Below are 11,180 nucleotides of genomic sequence, written 5' to 3' on the forward strand. Positions count from 1 at the left end.
TGGGTAATGCAGTGATCCTTTAACTCTGAAGCACCGTGACCAACATCATGGAAACTCATGCATGTCGCTAAGTTTAGGCCCTGTAGAAATCATTTGTGGCCAACTGTCCTTTCAGTGCAACGCTGCCTCACATCATCACGAGGTTACCTCTACGTTCGTCACGACCAAGATGCGCACCGTCATGCTTGCAGTTTAATGAGTGGCACCATGGAATGCATTTCAGTTGGGGTTTTAGTGAAGTACAGTAATTGCATAAGGTGAATGCACACGAACGTACCCATTCCACGCCAGAAATGCATTATGCACGGTTGCTGGTTAGAGCTGCTGCAACTAGCAAAGCTATACAGGTAGCTTATCTATCACTAAACATGTGAACACACTAAGAAAGATTCAAAGCGAAGCATTTTCCTGTATAGAGAGTCATATCAAGCGGCTGAAGGCACATAGAGCTTCACATTAATTGTGCGAACATATCCGAAATACAGTACACGAGGATGACCTTCGGGGCACAAGGCAAGGTCGACTGCGATAAATACAGTCACTCCGTTGAACCGCAGCTGGGAACCAAGCATCGGGCCTCCCTCGCACACAACGGGCCACTTGGAGATGCTTGATGAAAAAGATGCATTGGAAGTGTGTCCATTCAACAAGATAAGTGTCTCTGCCAGGCAGGTGCCGAGGTCCCCGTCCAGTCAATCACCGATTGAACATACGTGACGAGATATCGTGCCTTACCGAAAAAGGCTGCCTTGACAACGGATAAGCGCAGTGCCAGTAATTTTAACACACACCAAACGCTCACACGAGATAGGCACCTTTTAAGACTCTCTGCAGGCACCCCCGCAGTAACGTCCGGGTACTCCCGGTAAGATAGCCAGGCCATGCGTTTCCGTACCCGCTAGTGTAACGGCGCACCCAAGGAGACGCATTGTCCCACTGCACCCAAGTAGGCAGAGGGGGCACCAGAAATCACCCAACACGAGGTGATGTGTGTCCGCCCGAAGACTGACGGACGAGATGAGAGAGCGTTGGCAGAAAAGGTTAGGCCGCTGGCAGAAGGCAGGCGAAAGGGCACATTGACGAGACGAAATACACCCAACAAGCAGAACACACAGCATGTCCAGGAGATTCCCCAAGCACTATGCTTCCACTGCACCCCCAGGCTTCTCTAGGTAAGGTACACAGCCTACACTAGGAAACGTACACCATAGAAGACAGAGACAGGGATTCGAAGCGTGCAGCGAAGCCAGGCGCGCAGCTCAGAGAATGGCGCAGCAGCCGACGTCGCGCACCTCTGGCGGAGGAGGCATCACTTCCTGCGGAGGCTCCTGGTAGGAGCCGTCCAGGTACACACGCAGCACAAAGATCCAGTATTCACTGCGGTTGCCGTTGTTGTACGTGAAGCTGCTTTCGATGCCGGCGTGGGCCTCGCCACCGGTGAACAGGCGCATGGCCACCGTCTCGCAGCTGAGCATCACGGGCACCTGAACGTTGCCAAGGCAAAGGATGGTTAGGCAAGTGGTGCGGACAAATCATGGCAGTGAACATCGTTAGCAGCTTAAATTGTTTAACCTTACTGTGATTATAGTCTGATACATGTTAAGAAAAGCGCAGAAGCCGATGCCTCTGCGACTAAGAAAATAGTGCCGCTCATGCATTAGGCGATGTGTCTCCGAAGGTGAGGTCATGGGCCATCCGGTCATGACGTCAGTCTGGTGTGCGCACCCCTTGGTGCAGGTCTTCTGTGCATCCGCCTTTTGAGAAGGAAATGCCGTGGACTTCTAAAGTTGTATCCAGCTATATATAGCTGCTGAAGTCAGTGCAATGACTGATAAGACACTCTCAGTAAGTAATTTTACTTATGCACCTTAGTGACTAAGCTGCCATGAGACTCGTCAACTTGGAGAGTAGCCGCTTTGCGCTGTGCTCGCACCTACTGTTGTGTGGCGGAGCTACATTCAAATGTTATTCTACCACGCCGAAATGCTTGGCTTGACAGTGATAAAGCCAGAACACAAGAAGCCCCAGAAAAACGCTCATGTAAAATAATTTAATAGCAACAGCACTTCTATGAATTCACATGTTCATCGCGCTCAATGCCTGTGATATTAAGACATCAACACATTACAAATGACGGCGTTCTCCGCGTTAAAATAGTAGTCTTAACCATGGTTGTCGGTCCCTTTACATAAAAGTGCAAAGAAACACATGACACAAAAAAAACAACAAGAAAGTATATCTTGAGGGAGGGACCTAAGCTACATTCAAATGCTGACCTGCAACATGGCCATGTGCAACGAGCACCATAATCTATGAATTCAGGCCTCGACAAAAAGTGGTCGCTTTGAAATGGAAAGGAGGGAGGGAGCTTGGTGCCCTAATCCAGCCGACAGGCTCTCAAACTCGGGCACAAAGATTCCTCGCGTCAACTGCAATGGCATGAAGGTCTTGCAGTGAAGAGCTAAAGGAGGGGAAGGCGGCAGGCCCCCTTCTACAGGCACGGGCTCCTTGCTGTAGGCCACCCTCAACACTCGCACAAAGAAGGTGGTCCGCCTCCGCATGTTCCGTGTACGACATGCGCTGCGTGTCCACCATGGTGCCTGCACACAAAAGAAACCATCCTTTTAATCAATACGAAATATACATAAGCGATACTCTTGCATAAACCCAAGTGTAAGACAAATTCTGCTGCTAACAATAACATCAAGGTTCTACTAAACAGCCAAGTGCAACAAAAATTTGTACCATGTAAAGAAGCCTACTTTTTCATGATGTAAGCACATGGCAAATTTCATGTATCAACTATACTAAGCGAAAGTGTTTCCATACGAGTGATGGTAATCAACACGGATGAGCACTCCATTGAGTACGGAGTACCCACTAGCTCGAACTCTCACGTTAAGTATAATGTTTCTAATGCGAGTGGGTGCATCATGAAAAAGCCAACAAAAGTTTGTTTTTGACTGCAGAAACTGCAGGACATGCAGAATACTTCTGTTACCACTCTGTGGAAATGATGCAGAACCTGAAATGAAGACCTGTGCAAGTTTTCGGCATGACCTCCAATATCACCAGCTATGTTGGCTTACGTTGCTGTGCAGCCTCCATTGTGTGAATGGCTATAGCACATATACATGACTGTGGCGAATTGGTGTTGTGGTGCTGCATTATGTTGTAGAAGTATAACATCTTTGACAGTTGTTGGTACCCTACCTTGTAATCAATAAAATGATTTTTAGATGCGAAGCATCTTATGGCGGAGTTCAATCCGGTGGTGGTGGTGTGCGGCGTGAAAACCCTTACTGCGCATGCGCAAACCCTCTCCACTCCCGCTCTCCCCATCCCCCCTTTCCTCTCCCCTTCCTCTTCTCTCTCCATTACCCCTCCCCCTCTCCTGCACAACGTCGTGATGAGCGCCAGTGCATGCGCGTACCCCTCCCCTTTCTCTCCTCTAACCGGGCCGTTAATTCTCACAGGGCGAGCGGGGAACGCGGTCGTCAGGCGCGCGTTCCCCGCTCGCCCTGTGAGAATTAACGGCCCGGTTAGAGGGAAGACACAACGCGCGCAGCGTTCCTCTTCGCGCCCTATCGCGGTCGGTAGCATGCCCAACGAGCGCCAACGGAACGCGATCGTGCAAGTGCTCCGGCTTCGCATCACCTCATGGTCCCCTTTAGTGGGAGATGGTGTAATTTTTGTAGCCACTACTGTCAGGGCATCAGAGCCGTTGAAGTGGCTTGACGGATAGGGCTGTGTCAGCCAATTAGAGATTGCTCCTTGAGGAGTGTCCTTGCGAATTGTAATTGGAATAAAGCTAAAGCAGTTAGGTTTAGTACCACCTGAAACATCAGTATGAGTTTGGATTTCTTTACATTCAGTCAGACCCAATATATACTTTTATACTGATTTGTCTGCCTGCCTATTTAAAAGTTCTTGGCGAACAGCTTGTTCCAAGTATCTGAGTATTCCTCAACTACAGGTGACCTTCAATATCACGAAAGGCTTACCAGACCACTTTTGCAACGACATGGAAAGGTTACTCACCTGACTTCAGCTTGATCTCAAGGGACTGGGCATTGCAGAAACGCAGCGAGCCCTGCTGGGAGCACCACTGTGCTGCACGGCCGATGACATTGCTGAACGGCTCGTACCTCGGGAACGAGAAGAGGCCACCTGTCCGACTGCCGCAGGGGCACGAAGTCTGCCACACCTGTGCGCACCACAGAGATATTGGTGAACGTGATGACATGAGTTTCGGTGTTAACCACGCTTTCTTGGTATATACAAGAGCAAATAGCATGAAGCTTTTGTAATAACATTCAAAGTCATGCACAATATTGCAAGGTGTGTTGGAAGTGTAAGTCTTGTGTGTGTATATTGGTTGGAAGAAGAAGAAAAAAAGAAAAACAAATGAGTGGTAAAGCAAAGCACTGCTATCACTGCAGCTTGGAAGAAGAACTGTACAAGTGGACAGCCAAAGTAAAGACTTCATTCTCCAATGCGGATGTTTGGCCTTTTTGGTGTGACATAACTGCAAAGCACTTGAAAGCTAGGACAAGGACAACAGGTAGAACGCTCATGGCGTGTTCTTCCTGTTGCCCTTGTCCTTTCAAGCGCTTTGCAGCTTTTACTGCATTCTCTTTTATCTCTGTTCCCTTTATCAAACCACTCCTAAAATTTCATTAGAAAATAACGTATTCTTCAAAGGGCACTCCAAAATGTTGCTCCTTGATGTTTGCCCAACACAGATGCCACCGTATAATATTACCAATAGCTGACAGCTTTTCACAAAGGCTCAGAAAACAGCTCTAATAACGCAGCCACAGTGGAACTCACCGATTTCCTCACAGCTCGTGGAGCCAAGCTCGTAGAAGACACGGACGACAAATAGGAAGTGTCGGTTGCGCCCGCCGTACTCAGACCAGTACGACCGATCGGGGTCGAAGTTTGAGTAACTGGGGATCTTCATCTCTTGCGTCTCCACTGCCAGTACACGCCCTGCATGTAAGACAACACATGCTATGAGAGGTTAAATACACTCAAACCTCGATATGACGATCGCGGATATAACGAATTATCGGTTATAACGAAGTAAATGAAGAATAGTGCTGTCATAGATAGTGCTACAAATAAACGTTCATAACGAATTTTCGGATATAACAAAGTTATTTTCATGGCAGATGTGACTTTGTTGAGGCTGGGGTGTAAATGATTATGATGTCCCCTCCTGGAATTCTAACCTTGCCCCCCATCCTGTTCTGTTGCCATCCCTTGGTTCATCAGTTTTCTGATGCTACAGCTAGTTTCCTTCATGGGCACCCCTGCCCCTCTGAAGGACCTGTCTCATTGTAGTTGCCCCTCCCTAGGAAAAAAAAAAGCCCTGGTGCTGCCCACGTTGTACATCAATGAATTCCACTACACTGTTCCACCAAGTCCCTTCGTGTATAAAGAAAGGTTTTGTCGACAGCCAGTCAGGAAAGATCTTCACATTTTGTACATCAGTGAATTCTGCTACACTATTTCACCAAGTCCCTTCTTGTACAAATGAAGGAAAGAAGATGACTTTTAGGGCTCGTTTTTTTTTTGTTAGACACAATATTAATGAGAACTAACAGGCAATAATGCCAAGGAAAGTATATTGTCTTTATTGTCTATTCCGCTGTCTTATCGGAATGTGTACCATCTTTCTTGAAAAACCTAAATGATGTTGTGTTTAAAGATGTATAGTTCATTTTATGCTTATTTTCTGTGCTCAAGAGCACAGTTCTTATGTATTATAGTTGTTTGTATAGGGAGTACCTATTTTTGTGTATGTGTGTTTGTTTTTTGCCATCCCTGTGATAGCCCAAATGGGGCTGACAGTATAATAAAATGAAATGAAAAATGTTAGTTCTCATTAATTCTTGTACAAAGAAGGATTTTGTCAACAGCCAATCATGAAAGATTGTTACACGTCATACATTAGTGAATTCTGCTACACTATTTCACCAAGTCCCTTCCTGTATGAAAGAAGACCTTGTCAACACCCTATCTTGAAAGACCTGCGGATACAGCAAAAGTGTACTTGGCCTACTCATTTGTCACTGCAGTCATAACATAATGGGCGTTCACTGTCTATGATGAGGCTACCGAAAGCCTGACAAATTTTCTCCAATTTTTTCTCATGAGGCACGTAATATGACTTTCTACTTATACACAGTGCATTTCAATTTCAGTCAGAACTGTTGACAGTATACCTGCACAGCTTAGAAGAAAGCCTCAAGCCTGCATTGCCCAAGAAATGGAACTACGTAATCTTGAAGACGTCTTCATGACATGACGCCACCTTACGTTAACAAAGAGACAGCTCAGAGCATATAAAATTTTTATTGTTCTAACTTGTTTCATGTTCAAACATGCTGAAAAGTTAGTGCAACGTAAATGACATGTATAAGAAAGCATGACTGTGTCTTCCTGTGAGCAGACGACCTTCCTGTTGATGTTTTAAGCCTTCTGGTCAGTCACAATTTTGTTTGCACATCAAAGTACAGGCAACGGCGCTTTGAACTTCAATGCTGTATCATGAAGCTATCTGTTTTGCCTTCATCGACAGAACTGGAATGAGGATTAAAATGGCCATTGTCTGCTTAGGTGTCTATTTAGCAGTCTACGGTGAGTATTGGAACACAGCCATACACTCTACGCACGTACCTGGTGCAGGCTGGTGCATTAACTGCTGGTTGTAGCGTTCCAGAAGCTCGTGCAGTGTCTCGAATGTGGGCATCCCAAACAGGCCCGCATGACCCGTCTGCTGCGGGATGAGGTTGCGGTACTCCAACTGCTGGGCAGGCCGACTCTGGTCGAGCCGAGGAACCAGCCACAGTCTGCACCGCAGCCAACGCAAGTCGGTCAAGCCCGTGACACTTCTTCAACAAGCTCTGATATGTCCAAAGGCGTAATTTACTTCACAAATCAACCGATTTCAATATTCGCACTGTTAATCTTCCCCACCCATGTAGTGCGACCACCTTTCTACAATCGAAATGTGCGAGTTGATGACCGTGGGAGGAGGGGGAATTGACGCAGAACGATGAATAATTAATTACAGTAATTTATTTTTTTATTCCTCAGCAAAAAATGAGACAAGTTGAAGTTCAAATACATATCTGTGTGAATGAAACTTTTTATACATCAATAATATACACTTATTGTTCCGCATTGAGGGTATTGTCACCGATGGGCCACTGCCCATCGGTGACAATACCCTCAATGCAGAACAATAGCCCCCAATGTGGGAAAGACCCACGAGTCATGGGACGGTGGTCACCCTATGCCCATATAATGTCTTCAGATATTACATGTGAGGCATAAAGAGCATATAAACAAAGGAAGACCACAACTGTCTGCTCTTTTTACAGTGTTATAAGCTAAAAAAAAAAGGCCGATTTTGGTCACGCTGTTACCTGCCGCTGCCGCTCTCTTTAAGTGTTTCAGTGGTGCATTGTACTGATCTTTACATCATGCAAAAGTGAAAGAGTCACTGTTATCTTCAAGAATGTTGCTTTGGTATACACACAAAAAACTCCAGGCTTGTGCTGAACACAGCAAGGGCACAGTATGGGCTGGAGGAGCAGAATTCTGAGAGCACATTGTAAACTCTCCACGGGTCTGCTTCAAGCACAGTTGGGAAGCACCCACTATGCAATAATTCGTCATCATTTTGCAAAGTTGCAAAGTACTCACTACGCGTCTCTAAGGCAATATGTGCGCCTACGTAGCTGCACACTTTGTTTATGCTGACAGATGATGGTGGTGAATTATGGCGCAGCCCTTTTTAGTGAGCGGGCAGGTTTAAACTACCCACTCATTACGCAATTGCCTTGGTGTGACGCCTCGTGCGATTCTATACCTCTGCCACCCAATATTTGCATAGCTGCTAACGTGACTACTTGCCCAATGTGGGACTTCAATGGGCCTTTTTCCCAAGCAGTCTTCAAGCACTGCTAGCATGACTCATTGCCCAACATGACGCCCCAATAGGTCTTTCTCCAAAGCCAACTTTCAAGCGCTGACGGTAGAACACTTCCACAGAGAACGCCCAGGCTTGAACCCCATTTTTTTTCTTTTTCATTGTGCACAATGACTTCGATGGACATCGGGGGCAGAGGACAACATCGCCACCAAAATCGGCTGTGTTAGTGAGCTCATGACAGCTCACACTGCAAAACGCACACACACCTCAGGCTGCGCACGTAGCGGGTGCTCTGCTCTCCGTACTCGTAGTAGGTCATGCGCTCGGTGTTGACCACCTCGGACGAGGTCTTGAACTCGACGCTCTCGCATGTCTTCACCTCCCAGGTGCAGTTCTCCTTCAGCCAGTCGTTGGCACGCTGCAGCAGAACCCTGCACGAAACGCCAATCGATAAATGCCACACCCACACCGTCGACCAAATTTGTTTCTTTAGCAATTTCTTTCTACGTGCCATACCGCTAGAGTGACATTACAGCAGGGTAACATACCAGCATGCATTGGTGGTGTTGTCTTTTGCCCCGGTGACGACTGTGCATGCCTACGTGTACATATGCGTACGCTTTCAATATGATGTGCTTGTACATTCTGTGCCACAATAAAGCATCACAATTTTTACACTACAGACAAACCCCGATATGATAGACACTGATATAACGAAATAATAGACACAACAAATTAATGGATATAACGGCGTAAATGAAGATTAAACCAGTGGACAACTGTTGTTGGATTCGCATTGAGTGAAATATCAGCCAGGCGTTGGCCCAACATACGTCAGTAATGGCAGCAAGCAGGTAAAGCTGTATTCACACAACGGACATGATCACGGACGAATCGGTGACATGTGACGTGATTCGGATCGCTCCGCAGCCAGCATTCACACGACTCGGAAGAATTCACGCTACAAGGGAGGATTACGGTATTTCTCCTCAAGGATCCCAACTGTGATTTGGGTTTCCGTCATTTCGCAAATCGCTTCGCGTGGACCGAAGCAGGATCCACGGGAACGGGTGACGTAATACACAATCCATGGGCTCCAATAGTTAAATAGACCAATAATCCAATACCTAAAGCCAATACAGCAATTATACATGATTGAGAAAATCATGGCTCCAGTTGACTTCTCACTCTAGGTTTATACGAAAAGGAACAAATATCGCCATTTGTGTCGCGCAGGCAATCTGATAAGAATCGTCCATAGCATTCAAGAAGCTTCCGATACATAAAGGCATGCCTTGCATCAAGCCTGAAGATTATGTCATAAGATCTGTTGGACGGTGAAAAACATCACCAAGAAAACACGAACAAGCGTGCAATGTCAATACCTAATCTGCCTTCAAAGAAACCGGCTCCTGTAAATGTGTCGGCAATAGGGTTCTCTATACAAACTGCTGTCGGGGCATGTTGATGAACAAATATTTCCTTTAGTAAAGCAACGACTGGGTCTAGTTGGTAGACACTCATGATTGTTGTTGCTCTAAGTGTTACACCAATGAAAGACCAAACATAAAAGGACAAAAAGCGGACGGACGTGATGGCATGTTTGACCGCTTATTGTTCGTGCTTTAGTCTTTCAATCATTGTAATACTAAGCGCAATGCAATCATTAAAACGACCCTTTCAGAACACAGCTCTGGCGTTTCTTTTCATATTGACACACTGCGTACGAAAGGTTTCCTGTGCCTTATAAACAATTCATCAGTGCTGCTTGAGGACCTCAAATGATTTGCCAACTGCATTACACATTACATATATGTGTGTATGTGTATATATATATATATATATATATATATATATATATATATATATATATATATATATATATATATATATACATATATATATATATATATATATATATATATATATATATATATATATATATATATATATATATAATATAATATATATATACTTGTGCTGCTCGGACAAAAAACGCGAAGACCGGCCGTTACCGCCTTCCTGTAGTTCAGTACACATATATGCTTACAGTGCGCGCGGATACGAAAGCAGCTGATAAAAATCAAACGATCGCGCATAAAGCTTGCACTTGTTTGTGATATCAACCTTTTCAGGAATCTGTGTAATGCGCGTATGGCGCTCACTATATATATTTAACGAGAGGAAAAACGACCACCCTAGCTGAGCCAAGGTCAGTCTTACGACGGCTCGAGGAAAGTTTTGTTCTTGATTTTGTTTGTATGTTTTTCTCACCCCGAGTGACCTCTAGTTGGCCACAGTAATGTACACATAACGCAATTTGGAAAGGAAGTCTCGGTGATACGTAGGATAACCATGCAACCCCATTACGAAAATTGCACTTGCAAAACAGGCAGGGCACCAACGCAATGCTCGCTTAATATGGATCGACTGCGCGCGGTTTGCGCAACCTGCACCGCGCAGGGAATCGAAAATACGAACACAGAGTTCGCTGTAAGAAAAGCACACGCAGCTGCCGGTAACCCGACCTCGCAAAATATAGACCGTGCGATACGATCAGACACGCACGAGCGTACAAGTTTCGTCTGCGCCTACAACCTCTTGCGTGCTTTTCGGTGGAATCAAGCGGTTCGATTTTTTTCCGCTTAGCGCCTCGCGAAAGATCGGAAACAAGCCCCGAATAGCTTAGCGTCGTGTTTCCACGTTATTGCAGCAGCGTGGGGTGCGGAACCTTTGCTGGAGCGCGCAATGTAAAGATGCCTCACCTGAACGGCTCGAAAGTGGGAGTGCTGAAAAGGCCGCCCGAGCTGATGCAGTAAGGTAAGAAGTCCACGAAACTCAGTCCACCGCCCAGGGATGCGTGTTGCCGGGTGGCTTCGCTGTAAGACGGCGGAAAAGACGAGACGTCGGGGCATCCCGCGAGCGGAGGTGCCGTGGCCGACATCACGGAGCCGTCGTCTGCTGCTGACCGCAAACGAAAACAAGCGCGATCGTCGCCGCACCCGCCGCCGGATCGTATGACGACAGCTACGGAGCGTCAATAGCCAATGCGTGGCTCGCCGTCGGCAGCGATAAACAACGAGCAGCCGGCGTCAGCGTACGTGCATTGCTCGTCGCGACGACCCACCGCCACAGCCGGACTGTTTACGACAGGGCTGCGCCCATCCCCCATCCTTCCAAGCGCGTCACATGCCTCGCTCAGGGTACCTTGCTCAACTACGGGCAGCAGGCT

At 46.5% G+C, this 11,180-nt stretch overlaps 1 pseudogene; it reads right to left on the reverse strand.

Moving 5' to 3' along the window:
- Nucleotides 1–831: 831 nt before the first annotated feature.
- LOC119378382 (uncharacterized) lies at nt 832–11,149 on the reverse strand (annotated as a pseudogene).
- Nucleotides 11,150–11,180: the final 31 nt, after the last annotated feature.

This window comes from Rhipicephalus sanguineus, unplaced genomic scaffold, assembly GCF_013339695.2.
Source record: "Rhipicephalus sanguineus isolate Rsan-2018 unplaced genomic scaffold, BIME_Rsan_1.4 Seq812, whole genome shotgun sequence".
Taxonomy (NCBI): domain Eukaryota; kingdom Metazoa; phylum Arthropoda; class Arachnida; order Ixodida; family Ixodidae; genus Rhipicephalus; species Rhipicephalus sanguineus.